This window comes from Sinohyriopsis cumingii, chromosome 9 (genome assembly GCF_028554795.1).
Source record: "Sinohyriopsis cumingii isolate HCF-2022 chromosome 9, ASM2855479v2, whole genome shotgun sequence".
Taxonomy (NCBI): Eukaryota; Metazoa; Mollusca; class Bivalvia; order Unionida; family Unionidae; genus Sinohyriopsis; species Sinohyriopsis cumingii.
This window is the reverse complement of record NC_142969.1, coordinates 26,557,119-26,577,503: the sequence shown is the minus strand read 5'-3', so window position 1 is coordinate 26,577,503 and position 20,385 is coordinate 26,557,119.

Sequence of the window (20,385 nt, the reverse complement as noted above, 5' to 3'; positions counted from 1 at the left end):
AGATTTGTACTTAGGGTCGACAGTTCACCCGTTGCCATCATTAACATATTCGTCTTAATGCACAGTATACACAAAAGCACGTTGCTCGAGACGTTCATTGCGCAATTTTTCCAACACATAAAAATTATATATTTTTTATATTATTTTCCCTTTTCTAAAAAAGGCAAATATAGCTAGATTCAACTTAGATAATTATTCAGATTTTGATATAAGAGTACAAGATCTCAATGACAACTATAGTGAGAAGCAATATTAGTACCTGATGAATACTGTGATTTAAATATGCTATCTAAATTGCAAGTGTGAGGGGTTATTTTAATTTATTTGTAAAAATTCGTTGAGACAAATCGTCTTTGTCGATGTTTTTACAAAGATAAGGAAATCACAGTCCCGGGGTTAACATTATTTATACGTAATATAACCATGCGACTGGGATTTCCTTGTCTCGGTCCAAACCCCAACATAAATTATATTAGTCCCATCCAGTCATATTATCATGACACTAGGCCAACAAGTCCTAACAATAACCTCTTAATTATGTACACCAACCGAGGCAAACTGCTAGTTAAATTTTTATAAATCTATGGTATGGCTCAGCCAGGGTTTAAATCTGCGACCTCTCGCATCGAGTCAGAAGCTCTAACCACTTAGGCCACAGGAGCTGTCTCTCATTAAGTAATGTATAATCATGTTTATTCACTCCCAAAAATCATGCAGCAGAAATGTGTTACTCATAATTAACCCATCATAAACACAGAAATTAACTGCCATGGACCACTGTTAAATAGTATAAACGACCTAAGGTTACAATGTCAACTAGATACGTATCATGCGTTTAGAATAAAGGCCTCCTTCTGTCTTTGAACGATATTTTCTTATAGAATTTCAATAATATCTAACATTGCAACTTGAATAAGGTGTCTGAATACTCTCATGGCGATAACGAGTATCAACACAGAAGATTATATACATGTGATTTTCTAAATACATTTTAACATTTTAATTTGTTTCCTTTTTATAAATTTACTTAATCATTTTTAATTAATTTTTTTATACATTTTTAATATCATACTTCGATTTTTAAAATACATATACACAACATATCAAACTTCATTTGTCTATTTTTAATAATAAATTGTGGTACCAGTTTCAACATTTATGTATATAAGATGTCTAGGATCAAATTTTCCAGTGGCCGAGTGTTCTAAAGCGCTCTCCTTTACGGATCACTGCCATGTATCTTTGTCTGCGTCGGTTCGAGTCTCGGATTTAGCCAATGTGGATATGTGAGAAAGCTTGCCAGTAGCTTCTCGTGGGTCGGTGGTTCTTTCCGGGGTTTTCCCGGGTTCTTCCTCCACCATTAATACTGGCCGCCATGTATATCGTGTACATAAAAATAGCGTTAAACTCCACAACAACAACAACAAAATCCTTCTTTGTCCTCTACATCGTTTTCTGAATTTTAAATTTTCAGTGTCCAAATCTTAATAAATCTAAAATACCTTCATAGATGAACTCACGGTGAAGATCTTGTCAAAGGTTATCCGGCATTATTTTTAGCGGCTGGGTTGTAAAGAAACCAACGTCACAGATTTCGCTTCCGGATCAGCATTAATGGCTGATCACTCACCGTGTACTGTCTAGAGAATACAAATATTACAAAATCAAAGTAAATTAAAAATATTACTTTTAAATCAATACCAAAGTGTCTAAAACTATCTCTTGTAACACCACAAAAACGAAGAAAAAATGCTTGAAAAATAAACTGGGACTACATCACATACAACATATAATATTGATGTCGAACAACATTGGCTCCTTGTTTATTTGTTTAACTTTAATCCATAGTGGTTACTGATGTTACGTACGATCAACTTCAACATTACAACCACATTTAGAGGATTTATTCAAAGCGGAATGTTGATCGTTTGCACTTTCAGTTTTGGAAATATTGAAGGAACAAAAAGTAATTGCTGGATCTAATAGCTGTTAAACAGCTATTTATAGCTATTTCTAAGTACAATGATGCAATCTATATACACCTACCAGTGATTATCAATTATAATAAGTAGTTTCTGTTTCGCTCTTTTTTGTCGCATGACTAAAATATATGGGGTATTTACCACGAAGAGCACTAAAAAAGTAATATCTTCAAATACATATTTTGCAGGCATACATTAATTGTAATATTGTAAAATCAGTTAAGCAATTTGACACAACGTACTGACATTCTGAACATTTGCTAGTGTAAGTCATTCGAGGAACATTCTCATATCGCATGGTGTGTGTATAACGTAGTGCCCAAATGACTGGAATTAACTGAAGATAATCAATTATTGTACAAAAAAGGAGAATGAAACGTATGCTCTCCCTCAAGTCATATGAGAGAGAGAGAGAGAGAGAGAGAGAGAGGATATGACATTTGTACAGGAGATTATCAGTTAATCCTATCATCTTTAAAATGCTATACGAGAACAAGTCTCATTAACTTTAACACATAAATTATTCGTGAAAAAGAATCTTTGAAAATACCCTCTATATTAAAGACTCGTTTTCAAGACTCCGACATGTACAATCCATATCGTTTTCAAACCTCTGATATATAGAATCCATATCCTACATAATTATTGCTACCCGTACACCTGAAATTGGTTTTAAAGACTCATTATGTCCGGATATATAGCGATAATCTGGATACTCTGATTTGGACCGAATGGGATCTACTGTATTGTATTGTAGTTTACTGATGTACTCGACTCAGCAAAACTGAAATGCAAAATTCTGTGGGCGATAAAACAAGACTTTGTGAAGTTCAGTATTATGATGCTCTTCTTAAAAATGGAACATACATACATACATACATACATACCTACTTACCTACCTACCTACCTACATTTAGAACTTGTCGCTTAATGTAGCTCCTACGTACAGTATTTAGTTTATATTGTGTTTTATATCTGTTTTGCAGGAATTATAATAATTTATGTGAAAGCATGCGAACAGGAACGATAGAATATCGATCTTTTTAAAAATGTCAGATATGAGGCGCCTTGTACTTTTACAAAGTAAGCATTTTGTGCATTTGTGTTTGCATGTGGTGTAAACCGAGGACATTCATGAGATTACACACCAAAGTACCAAACCCCCCATCTTTAACCGAGGACATTCATGAGATTACACACCTAAGTACCAACCCCCCCCCCCCCATCTTTAACCGAGGACGTCCACCGTTTGAAAACGGTAAAATATTGCTTCTACAAACAATTTCATCCTAGAATAACGTAAAATCATGGTTTGTTGGAAGCTCTCCGTTTACACGATTGGTGCTTTATCGCGATTTTGGAGTGCATATTGTTTCAAAGCTGGAGATATATATGCGCGAATCCATGTCAGAGATTGCCCAGTAGAAAACTTCTATCATATTAATCGTTGCAAAAACATATTATCCCCACCTAGACCGAATCATCAAACACCCACTACGTAGAAAAACTATAAGAAAAGCTGGTGCATTAACGGTTCCTGGTTTTTATCTAAACATATTTCGTGCATGTGAGACAATAGTGCCACCACAGTCACACCACCAATGTACACCACTAGATTTTAATGGGGACTATGGTACGAAAGGGAAAATCTGTCGCTTTTGACCGGAATTCACTAAAGGTCAAGCATGGCATCATGGAAACACATTAACACTTCATTCCGTGACGTTTGCTCCTACTAATTGGCTAATTATTTCTGGCCAAGGAGAATTTCCATGGCACCGAGTTCCAATACTCAAACAAGTTATCACACAAATCTAAGAATTCCTTACGATGGGGCACCATAACCAAATGCGCATACTCCAAATTAATTAGAGTAAAATCTCCAAAGCGGTTGATAAGTCAAACTAATGTCTAATTGCAGGACAAACATCCAATCAATAAATTTATCATTCAGTCTATAAAAAAGATATATACTTGAAAAATTCTGTAATTGCCCGAAATAACAGCTGTATACGAAACCCATGTGGAGGTTACAGTTACTTAATACTTGCATGAGATTTTCATTGCTATTCAGCTATGTCTCAGTGATATATCTACGATGTCTACAGAGTGGCAGTTTATAGTGATGTCGAGCACTGTGGCATCACGCCGCAAACATCCAGCATGATGTCAGACAAAGTCACATTATTCGAGACAAGGCCAACTAGTCCTAAAACTAATCTCTTAATGATGAGTGCCTAGCGAGGTAGCTGTTGGTACCAATTTAATGTTTTTATGATGACTCTTCTTTGATTCGAAACATCAACCTCTCGCTTCTAAAGACTAGGACAGTTAAACAGTCGTTTGGATTCATAAGACTGGACTAGAAATGCAAACATGTCCTCGTTAGGCATAATGTACCAATGTCAATGGTCTCGGTTATTTTGTCTAATAATGTGCGTCCTTACTTTGCATGAATTATAAAGGATATTTGTGTAAACGTGTGCGTCCTCGCTTGCACTGCTCACTTTCATGTTCTTTAGAATTGATAATACAATTCTCTCGATACAATACTAGTTGATTAAATTTTCTGCCTCCGACTGTATTTATTTTCGCTCAAACATCGCGCGAAAAACTATCTCGTTAAACAGTTACATACCCGAGTTCTCGATATCTACCAAATACAAGAATGTGTGTGTTTGTGTGTGTGTCGGTTTGATATTTAGTAGTTTTAACAATTCTTCAGCCATATCGCCACTATATCTGCATTGTCGAAGATCATACTAATGTCCAGTACTGCGACAACATGCCGCAGACATGTTTCGTTATGTACCACCTGAAACTAGGCCGACCAATCCTAAAATTAACCGCTTAATGCTGAAAGACATGCCAGGCAGCTGCAAATAACATTTGTATGTCTTTGGTACGACTTATATGGGGTTCGAACCCGAAATCTTCCGATACCGAGGGGGACTGACTAAGCACCTTTGCGACTAGAGAGATCGACAGATACATACATACATACATTTAGGATTTGTCTCTTAATGTAGCAGATACGAACAATATTTAGTTCATGTTTGTTTTATATCTGTTTTGCATGAATTATAATTTATCTTAAAGTATAAGAACAGTATTGATAGAACATGGATCATTTAAAAAATGATTGAGTTGGTGCACTTTGCACTTTTACAATATAAAAATATAGTGCGTGTGTGGTTTTGTTTTTCTGTAAACCGAGGACATTCATCAGATGACAAACAAACGTTCCGAGGAAAGCCCTACAAGAGAGGACTTCCTCAGTTTCAAAATGCTAAAACATAGCATGTATCAGCTATTTGATCCTATAATAAGGTAAAATCATGATTTGTTGGAAGGTCCCCGTTTACATGCTTAGTGCTTGTTCGTGATTTGAGTGTCTTTCTTCCAAATCTGGATATACACACAACCGAATCCATATCCTCGATTGCCCGGTGGAAAACATGTATAGATAGATCTCCGCTATCCAATTATACTTTGCAGAAACCTATTATCCCCCCATAGACCCAAGCATCAAATAACAACTACTAAGACAAACTTACAAACATTTTCTGGTGCATATAACTGTCCCTGGGTTTAAAAAAAAATATTTCATTCACGTGAGACAATAGTGTTGGGAAACTCACGATACATTCATGCCATACACATCTAATACATGCTAATAATTCTACAAGTACGAAAAAGTACATCAAAGTGCCACTTGAAATACGCATGAATTCATTGTAGAGTTGTACCGAAATAATTTAATTATCCCGCATATATGTAAAGTAAAATCTTCCTTTTTTGGGCAAGCTTTTAAACATGATAATAAAATGAAAATATATCCTTGATAGGTAAATAGTATTTTATTATTATTCAATTTGCTATATCCGCCCCTTTTGCATCATGTGCCTACTTAGTATTCAAACAGGAGAGAACAGATGTGAACCAAGTGAAAAATCGCATTAAGGTGAGTTCGAATTATCACTAAACGAATTTGGAAGAACTTCAGTAAAACTATAGGAAGATAAACATTAAATAGAGGTCAAACATTTGCCATCCAGATGATTAGTCCCAAAATGAACCATTAATAAATGCAATATGTTTTTCAATACCGCGCTCAGAAGACTAGCAACTTCACGTGCAAGCAATGAAAAGCTGTTGAATGTATTCAACGTTGTTTTAGATGAATATTCTTGCTTCCGTTGGTGATTTGATGACTTTGCTTCGCATATCATGAATTATGGTTGTATCGATAGCTCTTTTGTAAACGACCTCTTATTAAAACAACACACACAATGTAAACACAACGCATCCATCTATATTGTTTTCCCAAATTGAAAGAGGCTTTTAACAACAGGCATAACGCTCAGGATGTTAAACTGGAAAAAACTTGCATTTATAACTTAAAAGAATATTTATTTAGAGCAGCATTACACTGTAATATTCTTACTCCTTAAGTCTTTTTTCATTATGTTTTACACAGAAGGCGACGCGGAAATAAGTGTTAAAAACTTTGAATCAGCAATACAAAATGCATTTACGAGGTATCTTGAATTAGCCAATGAGTAAGCTAAGTGTTTTGGAAGATGATTCCTGGGATTGAGAGAGAGAGAGAGAGAGAGAGAGAGAGTCATTCGTACGTGTATTTTGAAAGGAAGATATTGCTCTAGTTTATCAAAAAGCGGATAGTCATTGTCGATAAGGCGAGTTTCCTGCCATAAATGCTCAAATAAAGCCATACGGTATTGTTACAAGCAAGGGGTATTTGCTTGACCGAGCGGCGTCAAGCACTGGTGCGATTCCGCTAGAAAACATAAGTTGTCTCTAAATTTACAAAGATTTCTATACAACGTCAGTTGTAAATTAGGGAGCTCGATGTGCCTATTCTATGTATAAATGTTTCGCTCATCAATGCAATACCACAGATTTCACAACTTGCCAAAAATCTATCAACTGCACATCTTCATGATTTCTCTTTATCAATTTTCCGTACTGTCGGTAGTTCACGCCGTAGAAACTATACACATATCCCTTAACACAGGGAACTACTTTTACGAAGTCACCTTAGGCCAATCAATTTCTTGTTTTAAGGTACATTTGGCCAGTACATGTGCGTCACAGTTGCTACCATGGCGACAAAAAGGGTATCTGCAGATGTTCCTTGTTAATTCCTTTGTGGCATTTACCGGTCTCCTGACGTAAATGCTGCAACCACAGTGACACCACCAATGTACACCACTAGATTTTAATGGGGACTATGGTACGAAAGGGAAACTCTGTCGCTTTTGACAGGATTTCACCAAAAGTCAACCACTGCATCATGGAAACTCATTAACACTTCACTCCGAGACGTTTCCTCCTACTAATTGGCCAATTATTTCCGGCCAAGGAGAATTTCCATGGCACCGACTTCCAATACTCAAACAAGCAATCACACAAATCTAAGAATTCCTTACGATGGGGCACCATAACCAAATGCGCATACTCCAAATTTATTAGAGTAAAATCTCCAAAGCGGTTGATAAGTCAAACTAATGTCTAATTGCAGGACAAACATCCAATCAATAAATTTATCATTTAGTCTATAAAAAAGATACATACTTGAAAAATTCTGTAATTGCCCGAAATAACAGCTGTATACGAAACCCATGTGGAGGTTACAGTTACTTAATACTTGCATGTGATTTTCATTTGTTATTCAACTATGTCTCAGTGATATATCTACGATGTCTACAGAGTGGCAGTTTATAGTGATGTCGAGCACTGTGGCATCACGCCGCAAACATCCAGCATGATGTCAGACAAAGTCACATTATTCGGAGACAAGGCCAACTAGTCCTAAAACTAATCTCGTTATGATGAGTGCCTAGCGAGGTAGCTGTTAGTACCAATTTTATGTCTTTATTATGACTGTGCTTTGATTCGAAACATCAACCTCTCGCTTCTAAGGACTAGAACAGCTAAACGGTCGTTTGGATTCATAAGACTGGACTAGATATGCAAACATGTCCTCGTTAGGCATAATGTACCAATGTCAATGGTCTCGGTTATTTTGTCTAATAATGTGCGTCCTTACTTTGCATGGATTATAAAGGATATTTGTGTAAACGTGTGCGTCCTCGCTTGCACTGCTCACTTTCATGTTCTTTAGAATTGATAATACAATTCCCTCGATACAATACTAGTTGATTGAATTTTCTGCCTCCGACTGTATTTATTTTCGCTCTAACATCGCGAGAAAAAAAAATCCTAGTTAAACAGTTACATACCCGAGTTCCCGATATCCACCAAATATAAGAATGCGTGTTTGTCTGTGTGTCTGTTTGTGATTTAGTAGTTTTAACAATTCATCAGCCGTATCGCCACGATATCTGCATTGTCGAAGATCATACTGACGTCCATACTGCGATAACATGCCGCAGACGTGTTTCGTTATGTACCACCTGAAACTAGGCCGACCAGTCCTAAAATTAACCGCTCAATGCTGAAAGCCATGTCAGGCAGCTGCAAATAACATTTGTATGTCTTTGGTACGACTTACAAGGGGTTCGAACCCGAAATCTTCCGATACCAAAGCGGACACACTAAGCACCTTTGCGACTAGAGAGATCGACAGATACATACATACATACATACATTTAGGATTTGTCTCTTAATGTAGCAGATACGAACAATATTTAGTTCATGTTTGTTTTATATCTGTTTTGCATGAATTATAATTTATCTTAAAGTATAAGAACAGTATTGATAGAACATGGATCATTTAAAAAATGATTGAGTTGGTGCACTTTGCACTTTTACAATATAAAAATATAGTGCGTGTGTGGTTTTGTTTTTGTGTAAACCGAAGACATTCTTCAGATGACAAACAAACGTTCAGAGAAAATCCCTTACAAGCGAGGACTTCCTCAGTTTCAAAATGCTAAAACATAGCATGTATCAGCTATTGGATCCTAGAATAAGGTAAAATCAAGATTTGTTGGAAGGTCCCCGTTTACATGCTTAGTGCTTGTTCGCGATTTGAGTATCTTTCTTCCAAATCTGGATATACACACAACCGAATCCATGTCCTCGATTGCCCGGTGGAAAACTTGTAGAGAGAGAGAGAAATCTCCGCTACCAAATTATACTTTGGAGAAACCTATTATGTCCCCATAGACCCAAGCATCAAATATCAACTACTAAGACAAACTTACAAACATTTTCTGGTGCATATAACTGTTCCTGGGTTTTAAAAGAAATATTTCATTCACGTGATACAATAGTGTTGGGAAACTCACGATACATTCACACTATAAACATCCAATACTTGCTAATAATTCTACAAGTACGAAAAAGTGCATCAAAGTGCCATTTGAAATACGCATGAATTCATTGTAGAGTTGTACAGAAATTATGTAATCATCCCACACATCTGTAAAGTAAAATCGTCCTGTTTTCGGCAAGGTTTTAAACACGAAAATAAAATAAAAATATATCCTTGATATGCAAATTGTATTGTTAAATGGGATATATTAGCCCTTTTTTCATCATGTGCCTACTTAGTATCCAAACAGGAGAGAACAGATATGAACCAAGTGAAAAATCGCATTAAGGTGAGTTCGAATTATCACTAAACGAATTTGGAAGAACTTCAGTAAAACTGTAGAAAAATAAACATTAAATAGAGGTCAAACTTTTATCATGAAGATGATCAGTCCCAAAATGAACCATTAATAACAGCAATATGTTTTTCAATACCGCGCTCATAAGACTAGCAACTTCACGTGCAAGCAATGATAAGATGTTGAATGTATTCAACGTTCTTTTAGATGTATATTCTTGCTTCCGTTGGTGATTTGAAGACTTTGCTTAGCATATCATGAATTATGGTTGTATCGATAGTTCTGTTGTAAACGACGTCTTATTAAAACAACACACACAATGTGAACACAAGGCGTCCATCTATATTGTTTTCCCAAATTGAAAGAGGCTTTTAACAAAAGGCATACCGCTCAGGATGTTAAACTGGAAAAAACTTGTATTTATAACTTAAAAGAATATTTATTTAGAGCAGCATTATACTGTAATATTCATACTCCTTAAGTATTTTTTCATTATGTTTTACACAGAAGGCGACGCGGAAATAAAAGTGTTTAAAACTTCGAATCAGCAATACAAAACACGTTTACGAGGTATCTTGAATTAGCCAATGAGTAAGCTAAGTGTTTTGGAAGATGATTCCTGGGATTGAGAGAGAGAGAGAGAGAGAGAGAGAGTCATTCGTACGTGTATTTTGAAAGGAGGATATTACTCTATTTTATCAAAAAGCGGATAGTCCTTGTCGATAAGGCGAGTTTCCTGCCATAAATGCTCAAATAAAGCCATACGGTATTGTTACAAGCAAGGGGTATTTGCTTGACCGAGCAGCGTCAAGCACTGGTGCGATTCTACTAGAAAACATAATTTGTCTCTAAATTTACAAAGATTTCTATACAACGTCAGTTGTAAATTAGGGAGCTCGATGTGTCTATTCTATGTATAAATGTTTCGCTCATCAATGCAATACCACAGATTTCACAACTTGCCAAAAATCTATCAACTGCACATCTTCATGATTTCTCTTTATCAATTTTTCGTACCGTCGGTAGTTCACGCCGTAGAAACTATACACATATCCCTTAACACAGGGAACTACTTTTACGAAGTCACCTTAGGCCAATCAATTTCTTGTTTTAAGGTACATTTGGCCAGTACATGTGCGTCACAGTTGCTACCATGGCGACATAAAGGGTATCTGCAGATGTTCCTTGTTAATTCCTTTGTGGCATTTACCGGTCTCCTGACGTAAATGCTGCCAACACAGTGACACCACCAATGAACACCACTAGATTTTAATGGGGACTATGGTACGAAAGGGAAACTCTGTCGCTTTTGACAGGATTTCGCCAAAAGTCAACCATTGCATCATGGAAACTCATTAACGTTTCACTCCGAGACGTTTCCTCCTACTAATTGGCCAATTATTTCCGGCCAAGGAGAATTTCCATGGCACCGACTTCCAATACTCAAACAAGCAATCACACAAATCTAAGAATTCCTTACGATGGGGCACCATAACCAAATGCGCATACTCCAAATTTATTAGAGTAAAATCTCCAAAGCGGCGGATAAGTCAAACTAATATCTAATTGCAGAACATACATCCAATCAAAACATTCATCATTCAGTTAATAAAATAGATATATATTTGAAAAATACTGTAATTGCCCTAAATAACAGCTGTATACGAAATCCATGTGGAGGTTACAGTTACTTAATACTTGCATGTGATTTTCATTTGTTATTCAACTATGTGTCAGTGATATGTCTACGATGTATGCAGAGTGGCAGTTTATAGTGATGTCGAGCACTGTGGCATCACGCCGCAAACATCCAGGATGATGTCATACAAGGTCACATTATTCGGAGACAAGGCCAACTAGTCCTAAAACTAAACTCTTAATGATGAGTGCCTAGCGAGGTAGCTGTTGGTACCAATTTAATGTCTTTATGATGACTCTGCTTTGATTCGAAACATCAACCTCTCGCTTCTAAAGACTAGGACAGTTAAACGGTCGTTTGGATTCATAAGACTGGACTAGATATGCAAACATGTCCTCGTTAGGCATAATGTACCAATGTCAATGGTCTCGGTTTTTTTGTTTAATAATGTGCCTCCTTAGTTTACATCGACAATAAAGGATATTTGTGTAAACGTGTGCGTCCTCGCTTGCACTGCTCACTTTCATGTTCTTTAGAATTGATAATACAATTCCCTCGATACATTACCATTTGATTAAATTTTCTGCCTCCGACTGTATTTATTTTCGCTCTAACATCGCGAAAAAACAATCCTCGTTAAACAGTTACATATCCGAGTTCTCAATATCCACCAAATAAAAGAATCTGTGTGTTTGTGTGTGTGTTTCTTTGTGATTTAGTAGTTTTAACAATTCATCAGCCATATCGCCACGATATCTGCATTTTCGAAGATCATACTGATGTAGAGTACTGGGACAACATACCGCAGACATGTTTCGTTATGTACCACCTGAAACTAGGCCGACCAGTCCTAAAATTAACCGCTCAATGCTGAAAGCCATGTCAGGCAGCTGCAAAAAACATTTGTATGTCTTTTGTACGACTTACATGGTGTTCATACCCGAATTCTTCCGATACCAAAGCGGACACACGAAGCACCTTTGCGACTAGAGAGATCAACAGATACATACATACATACATACATACATACGTACATTTAGGATTTGTCTCTTAATGTAGCAGATACGAACAGTATTTAGTACAAATTTGTTTTATATCTGTTTTGCATGAATTATAATTTTTCTTAAAGTATAAGAACAATATTGATAGAACATGGATCATTTAAAAATGATTGAGTTGGTGTACCTTGCACTTTTACAATATAAAACTATAGTGCGTGTGTGGTTTTGTTTTTCTGTAAACCGAGGACATTCATCAGATGACAAACAAACATTCCGAGGAAACCCTTACAAGCGAGGACTTCCTCAGTTTCAAAATGCTAAAACATTGCATGTATCAACCATTTGATCCTAGAATAAGGTAAAATCATGATTTGTTGGAAGGTCCCCGTTTACATGCTTTGTGCTTGTTCGCGATTTGAGTATCTTTCTTCCAAATCTGCATATACACACAACCGAATCTATGTCCTCGATTGTCCGGTGGAAAACTTGTAGAGAGAGATCTCCGCTATCCAATTATACTTTGCAGAAACCTATTATGTCCCCATAGACCCAAGCATCAAATAACAACTACTAAGACAAACTTACAAACATTTTCTGGTGCATAATTGTCCCTGGGTTTAAAAAGAAATATTTCATTCACGTAATACAATAGTGTTGGGAAACTCACGATACATTCATACAATACACATTCAATACATGCTAATAATTATACTAGTACGAGAAAGTACATCAAAGTGCCATTTGAAATACGCATGAATTCATTGTAGAGTTATACCGAAATAATTTAATTATCCCACCCATCTGTAAAGTAAAATCGTCCTGTTTACGGCATGGTTTAAAACACGAAAATAAAATGAAAATATATCCTTGACATGCAAATTGTATTTTATTTTTATTAAATGAAATACATCCGCCCCTTTCTCATCATGTGCCTACTTAGAATTCAAACAGGAGAGAACAGACATGAACCAAGTGAAAAATCGCATTAAGCTGAGTTCGAATTATCACTAAACGAATTTGGAAGAATTTCAGTAAAACTATAGAAAGATAAACATTAAATAGAGGTCAAACATTTATCATCAAGATGATCAGTCCCAAAATGAACCATTAATAAATGCAAAATGTTTTTCAATACCGCGCTCATAAAACTAGGAACTTCACGTGCAAGCAATGAAAAGCTGTTGAATGTATTCAACGTTCTTTTAGATGTATATTCTTGCTTCCGTTGGTGATTTGAAGACTTTGCTTAGCATATCATGAATTATGGTTGTATCGATGGTTCTGTTGTAAACGACCTCTTATTAAAACAACACACACAATGTAAACACAAGGCGTCCATCTATATTGTTTTCCCAAACTGAAAGAGGCTTTTAACAACAGGTATAACGCTCAGGATGTTAAACTGGAAAAAACTTGTATTTATAACTTAAAAGAATATTTATTTAGAGCAGCATTATACTGTAATATTCATGCTCCTTAAGTATTTTTTCATTACGTTTCACACAGAAGGCGACGCGGAAATAAAAGTGTTTAAAAATTCGAATCAGCAATGCAAAATACATTTACGAGGTATCTTGAATTAGCCAATGAGTAAGCTAAATGTTTTGGAAGATGATTCCTGGGATTGAGAGAGAGAGAGAGAGAGAGAGAGAGAGATTCGTACGTGTATTTTGAAAGGAAGATATTACTCTATTTTACCAAAAAGCGGATAGTCATTGTCGATAAGGCGAGTTTCCTGCCATAAATGCTCAAATAAAGCCATACGGTATTGTTACAAGCAAAGGGTATTTGCTTGACCGAGCTGCGTCAAGCACTGGTGCGATTCCGCTAGAAAACATAAGTTTTCTCTAAATTTACAAAGATTTCTATACAACGTCAGTTGTAAATTAGGGAGCTCGATGTGTCTATTCTATGTATAAATGTTTCGCTCATCAATGCAGTACCACAGATTTCACAACTTGCCAAAAATCTATCAACTGCACATCTTCATGATTTCTCTTTATCAATTTTCCGTACCGTCGGTAGTTCACGCCGTAGAAACTATACACATATCCCTTAACACAGGGAACTACTTTTCGAAGTCACCTTAGGCCAGTCAATTTCTGATTTTAAGGTACATTTGGCAAGTACATGTGCGTCACAATTGCTACCATGTCGACATAAAGGGTATCTGCCGCGTTCTTTGATAATTCCAGACGTAAATACTGCCACCACAGTCACACCACTAATGTACACCACTAGGTTTTAATGGGGACTATGTTACGACAGGGAAACTGTGTCGCTTTTGACCGGAATTCACTAAAAGTCAACCATGGCATCATGGAAACTCATTAACACTTCACTCCGTGATGCTTGCTCCTGCAAATTGGCTAATTATTTCCGGCCAAGGAGAATTTCCATGGCACCGAGTTCCAATTCTCAAACAAGCAATCACACAAAATCTAAGAATTCTTTTCGACGGGGCACCATAACCAAATGCGCATACTCCAAATTTATTAGAGTAAAATCTCCAAAGCGGCGGATAAGTCAAACTAATATCTAATTGCAGGACATACATCCAATCAAAATTAAATAACAGTTGTATACGAAATCCATATGAAGGTTACAGTTACTTAATACTTGCATGTGATTTTCATCTATTATTAAGGTAGCTTCAACTATCTCTGAGTAAGTTATCTACGATGTCTGCAGAGTAGCACTTTATAGTGATGTCGAGCACTGTGGCATCACGCCGCAAACATCCAGGATGATGTCATACAAAGTCACATTATTCGAGACAAGGCCAACTAGTCCTAAAACTAATCTCTTAATGATGAGTGCCTAGCGAGGTAGCTGTTAGTACCAATTTTATGTCTTTATTATGACTCTGCCTTGGTTCTAAACATCAACCTCTAACCTCCTAAACGGACACTCTAAACACTTGGCCACCTAAGCGGTCGTTTTGATTCTTAAGACTGGACTAGATATGCAAACATGTCCTCGTTAGGCATAATGTACCAATGTCAATGGTCTCTGTTATTTTGTCTAATAATATGTGTCCTTAGTTTGCATGTTACCATTTGCTATTAATTTTCTACCTCCGACTGTATTGATTTTCGCGAGAACAAATATCCTCGTTAAACAGTTACATATCCGAGTTCTCAATATCCACCAAATACAAGAATGTGTGTGTGTGTGTGTGTGTGTGTGTGTGTGTGTGTGAGATTTATTAGTTTTAACAATTCTTCACCCATATCGCCACGATATCTGCATTGTCGAAAATCATACACGTCCAGTACTTGGACATCATGCCGCAGACATGTTTCGTTATGTACCACCAAAAACTAGGTCGACATGTCCTAAAATAAACCGCTTAATGCTGAACGGCAAGTCAGGCAGTTGCAAATGATATTTATATGTCTTTAGTACGACTCAGATGGGTTCGAACCCGATATCTTCCGATACCGAGGCGAAGTTACTAACCACCTTTACCACCAGAGAGATCGACACATACATACATACATACATACATACATACATACATATATATATATATATATACATACATTATATATATATATATATATATACATTTAGTACTTGGTGCTTAATGTTGCTTCTGCCTAATGTGTTTTATATCTTTTTTGCACGAATGATAATTTATTGTAAAATATACGAACGGGAATGATATAATATGGATCGTTTCACAAATGTTTGATTGGGCGCACCTTGTAATTTTAGCAAATAAACGGTGTGTGTGTGTGTGAGTGTGTGTGTCAGAGAAGGATGGGGAAATAAGAATTATGTATATAGCAAAAACAAAATATAGCATCCATTTCACCCAAAAAATATCGAACAAGGAATAAACAAAGAAATATTTAAAAGAAAATAACGAGCACAATAGTGACCTAGATACATACATTATGTATTAGTGCCCTAGATACATATATTATTATACTGAAGCTCTGTTTAAAAAACAACAAGGCATGGAATAAAATTGTATTTAAGTAATAATCAAAACCTTATCAATTAGTATCTCTAGCGTATGGAATGACACTTGAGTGAACCAAAAACAGCCATTTGGTCCCACAGACTGGTTCTTCCTTTTAGACCCTTAGTAAGGAAGCGTGGATAAAATGAATTGTAAGCTAATGATCGTATACATTGACTAAGAAGTGTGTATCGAACACTGGCAAATGAAACCAGGTGTATAAAATGAACTGTAAGCTAATGATCGTATACATTGACTAAGAAGTGTGTATCGAACACTGGCAAATGAAACCATGTGTAGTATTAATAAAATGAATTGTAAGCCAATGATGGTTTTCATTGACTAAGAAGTGTGTATTGAACACTGGCAAATGAGACCAGGTGTAGTATTAATAAAACGAATTGTAAGCTAACGATCGTTTTCGTTGACTAAGAAGTGTATATCGAACACTGGCAAATGAAACCAGGTGTAGTATTAATAAAATGAATCGTAAGATAATGATCGTATACATTGACTAAGAAGTGTGTATTGAACACTGGCAAATGAAACCAGGTGTAGCATTAATAAAATGAATTGTAAGCTAATGATCGTATACATTGACTAAGAAGTGTGTATCAAACACTGGCAAATGAAACCAGGTGTATTATTAATAAAATGAATTGTAAGTTAATGATCGTATACATTGACTAAGAAGTGTTTATTGAACACTGGCAAATGAAACCAGGTGTATTATTAATAAAATGATTTGTAAGCTAATGATCGTATACACTGACTAAGAAGTGTGTATTGAACACTGGCAAATGAAACCAGGTGTATTATTAATAAAATGAATTGTAAGCTAATGATCGTATACATTGACTAAGATGTGTGTATCGAACACTGGCAAATGAAATCAGGTGTATTATTAATAAAATGAATTGTAAGCTAATGATCGTATACATTGACTAAGAAGTGTGTATCGAACACTGGCAAATGAAACCAGGTGTAGTATTAATAAAACGAATTGTAAGCTAATGATCGTTTCGTTGACTAAGAAGAGTGTATTGAACACTGGCAAATGAAACCAGGTGTAGAATTAATAAAATGAATTGTAAGCTAATGATCGTATACATTGACTAAGAAGTGTGTATTGAACACTGGCAAATGAAGCCAGGTGTATTGTTAATAAAATGAATTGTAAGCTAATGATCGTATACATTGACTAAGAAGTGTGTATCAAACACTGGCAAATGAAGCCAGGTGTATTGTTAATAAAATGAATTGTAAGCGAATGATCGTATACACTGACTAAGAAGTGTGTATTGAACACTGACAAATGAAACCAGGTGTATTATTAATAAAATGAATTGTAAGCTAATGATCGTATACATTGACTAAGAAGTGTGTATCGAACACTGGCAAATGAAACCAGGTGTAGTATTAATAAAATGAATTGTAAGTTAATGATCGCATACATTGACTAAGAAGTGTGTATCGAACACTTGCAAATGAAACCAGGTGTAGTATTAATAAAATGAATTGTAAGCTAATGATCGTTTTCGTTGACTAAGAAGTGTGTATTGAACACTGGCAAATGAAGCCAGGTGTAGTATTAATAAAACGAATTGTAAGCTAATGATCGTTTTCATTGACTAAGAAGTGTATATCGAACACTGACAAATGAAACTAGGTGTAGTATTAATAAAATGAATTGTAAGCTAATGATCGTATACGTTGACTAAGAAGTGTGTATCGAACACTGGCAAATGAAATCAGGTGTATTATTAATAAAATGAATTGTAAGCTAATGATCGTATACATTGACTAAGAAGTGTGTATCGAACACTGGCAAATGAAATCAGGTGTATTATTAATAAAATGAATTGTAAGCTAATGATCGTATACATTGACTAAGAAGTGTGTATCGAACACTGGCAAATGAAACCAGGTGTAGTATTCATAAAACGAATTGTAAGCTAATGATCGTTTCGTTGACTAAGAAGTGTGTATTGAACACTGGCAACTGAAACCAGGTGTAGTATTAATAAAACGAATTGTAAGCTAATGATCGTTTTCATTGACTAAGAAGTGTATATCGAACACTGACAAATGAAACCAGGTGTATTATTAATAAAATGAATTGTAAGCTAATCATCGTATTCATTGACTAAGAAGTGTGTATCGAACACTGGCAAATGAAACCAGGTGTATTATTAATAAAATGAATTGTAAGCTAATGATCGTATACATTGACTAAGAAGTGTGTACTGAACACTGGCAAATGAAGCCAGGTGTATTGTTAATAAAATGAATTGTAAGCTAATGATCGTATACATTGACTAAGAAGTGTGTATCAAACACTGGCAAATGAAGCCAGGTGTATTGTTAATAAAATGAATTGTAAGCGAATGATCGTATACACTGACTAAGAAGTGTGTATTGAACACTGGCAAATGAAACCAGGTGTAGTATTAATAAAATGAATTGTAAGCTAATGATCGTATATTTGACTAAGATGTGTGTATCGAACACTGGCAAATGAAATCAGGTGTATTATTAATAAAATGAATTGTAAGTTAATGATCGTATACATTGACTAAGAAGTGTGTATCGAACACTTGCAAATGAAACTAGGTGTAGTATTAATAAAATGAATTGTAAGCTAATGATCGTTTTCGTTGACTAAGAAGTGTGTATTGAACACTGGCAAATGAAACCAGGTGTAGTATTAATAAAACGAATTGTAAGCTAATGATCGTATTCATTGACTTAGAAGTGTGTATCGAACACTGGCAAATGAAACCAGGTGTATTATTAATAAAATGAATTGTAAGCTAATGATCGTATACATTGACTAAGAAGTGTGTATTGAACATTGACAAATGAAACCAGGTGTAGTATTAATAAAACGAATTGTAAGCTAATGATCGTTTTCATTGACTAAGAAGTGTGTATTGAACACTGACAAATGAAACCAGGTGTATTATTAATAAAATGAATTGTAAGCTAATGATCGTATACGTTGACTAAGAAGTGTTTATCGAACACTGGCAAATGAAGCCAGGTGTAGTATTAATAAAACGAATTGTAAGCTAATGATCGTTTTCATTGACTAAGAAGTGTATATCGAACACTGACAAATGAAACCAGGTGTAGTATTAATAAAATGAATTGTAAGCTAATGATCGTTTTCATTGACTAAGAAGTGTATATCGAACACTGACAAATGAAACCAGGTGTAGTATTAATAAAATGAATTGTAAGCTAATGATCGTTTTCGTTGACTAAGAAGAGTGTATCGAACACTGGCAAATGAAACCAGGTGTATTATTGATAAAATGAATTGTAAGCTAATGATCGTATACATTGACTAAGAAGTGTTTATCGAACACTGGCAAATGAAACCAGGTGTATTATTAATAAAATGAATTATAAACTAATGATCGTATACACTGACTAAGAAGTGTGTATTGAACACTGGCAAATGAATCCAGGTGTATTATTAATAAAATGAATTGCAAGCTAATGATCGTATACATTGACTAAGAAGTGTGTATTGAACACTATCAAATGAAACCAGGTGTATTATTAATAAAATGAATTGTAAGCTAATGATCGTATACGTTGACTAAGAAGTGTTTATCGAACACTGGCAAATGAAACCAGGTGTATTATTGATAAAATGAATTGTAAGCTAATGATCGTATACATTGACTAAGAAGTGTGTATTGAACACTGGCAAATGAATCCAGGTGTATTATTAATAAAATGAATTGCAAGCTAATGATCGTATACATTGACTAAGAAGTGTATATCGAACACTGACAAATGAAACCAGGTGTAGTATTAATAAAATGAATTGTAAGCTAATGATCGTATACGTTGACTAAGAAGTGTTTATCAAACACTGGCAAATGAAACCAGGTGTATTATTAATAAAATGAATTATAAACTAATGATCGTATACACTGACTAAGAAGTGTGTATTGAACACTGGCAAATGAAACCAGGTGTATTATTGATAAAATGAATTGTAAGCTAATGATCGTATACATTGACTAAGAAGTGTGTATTGAACACTGGCAAATGAATCCAGGTGTATTATTAATAAAATGAATTGCAAGCTAATGATCGTATACATTGACTAAGAAGTGTGTATTGAACACTATCAAATGAAACCAGGTGTATTATTAATAAAATGAATTGTAAGCTA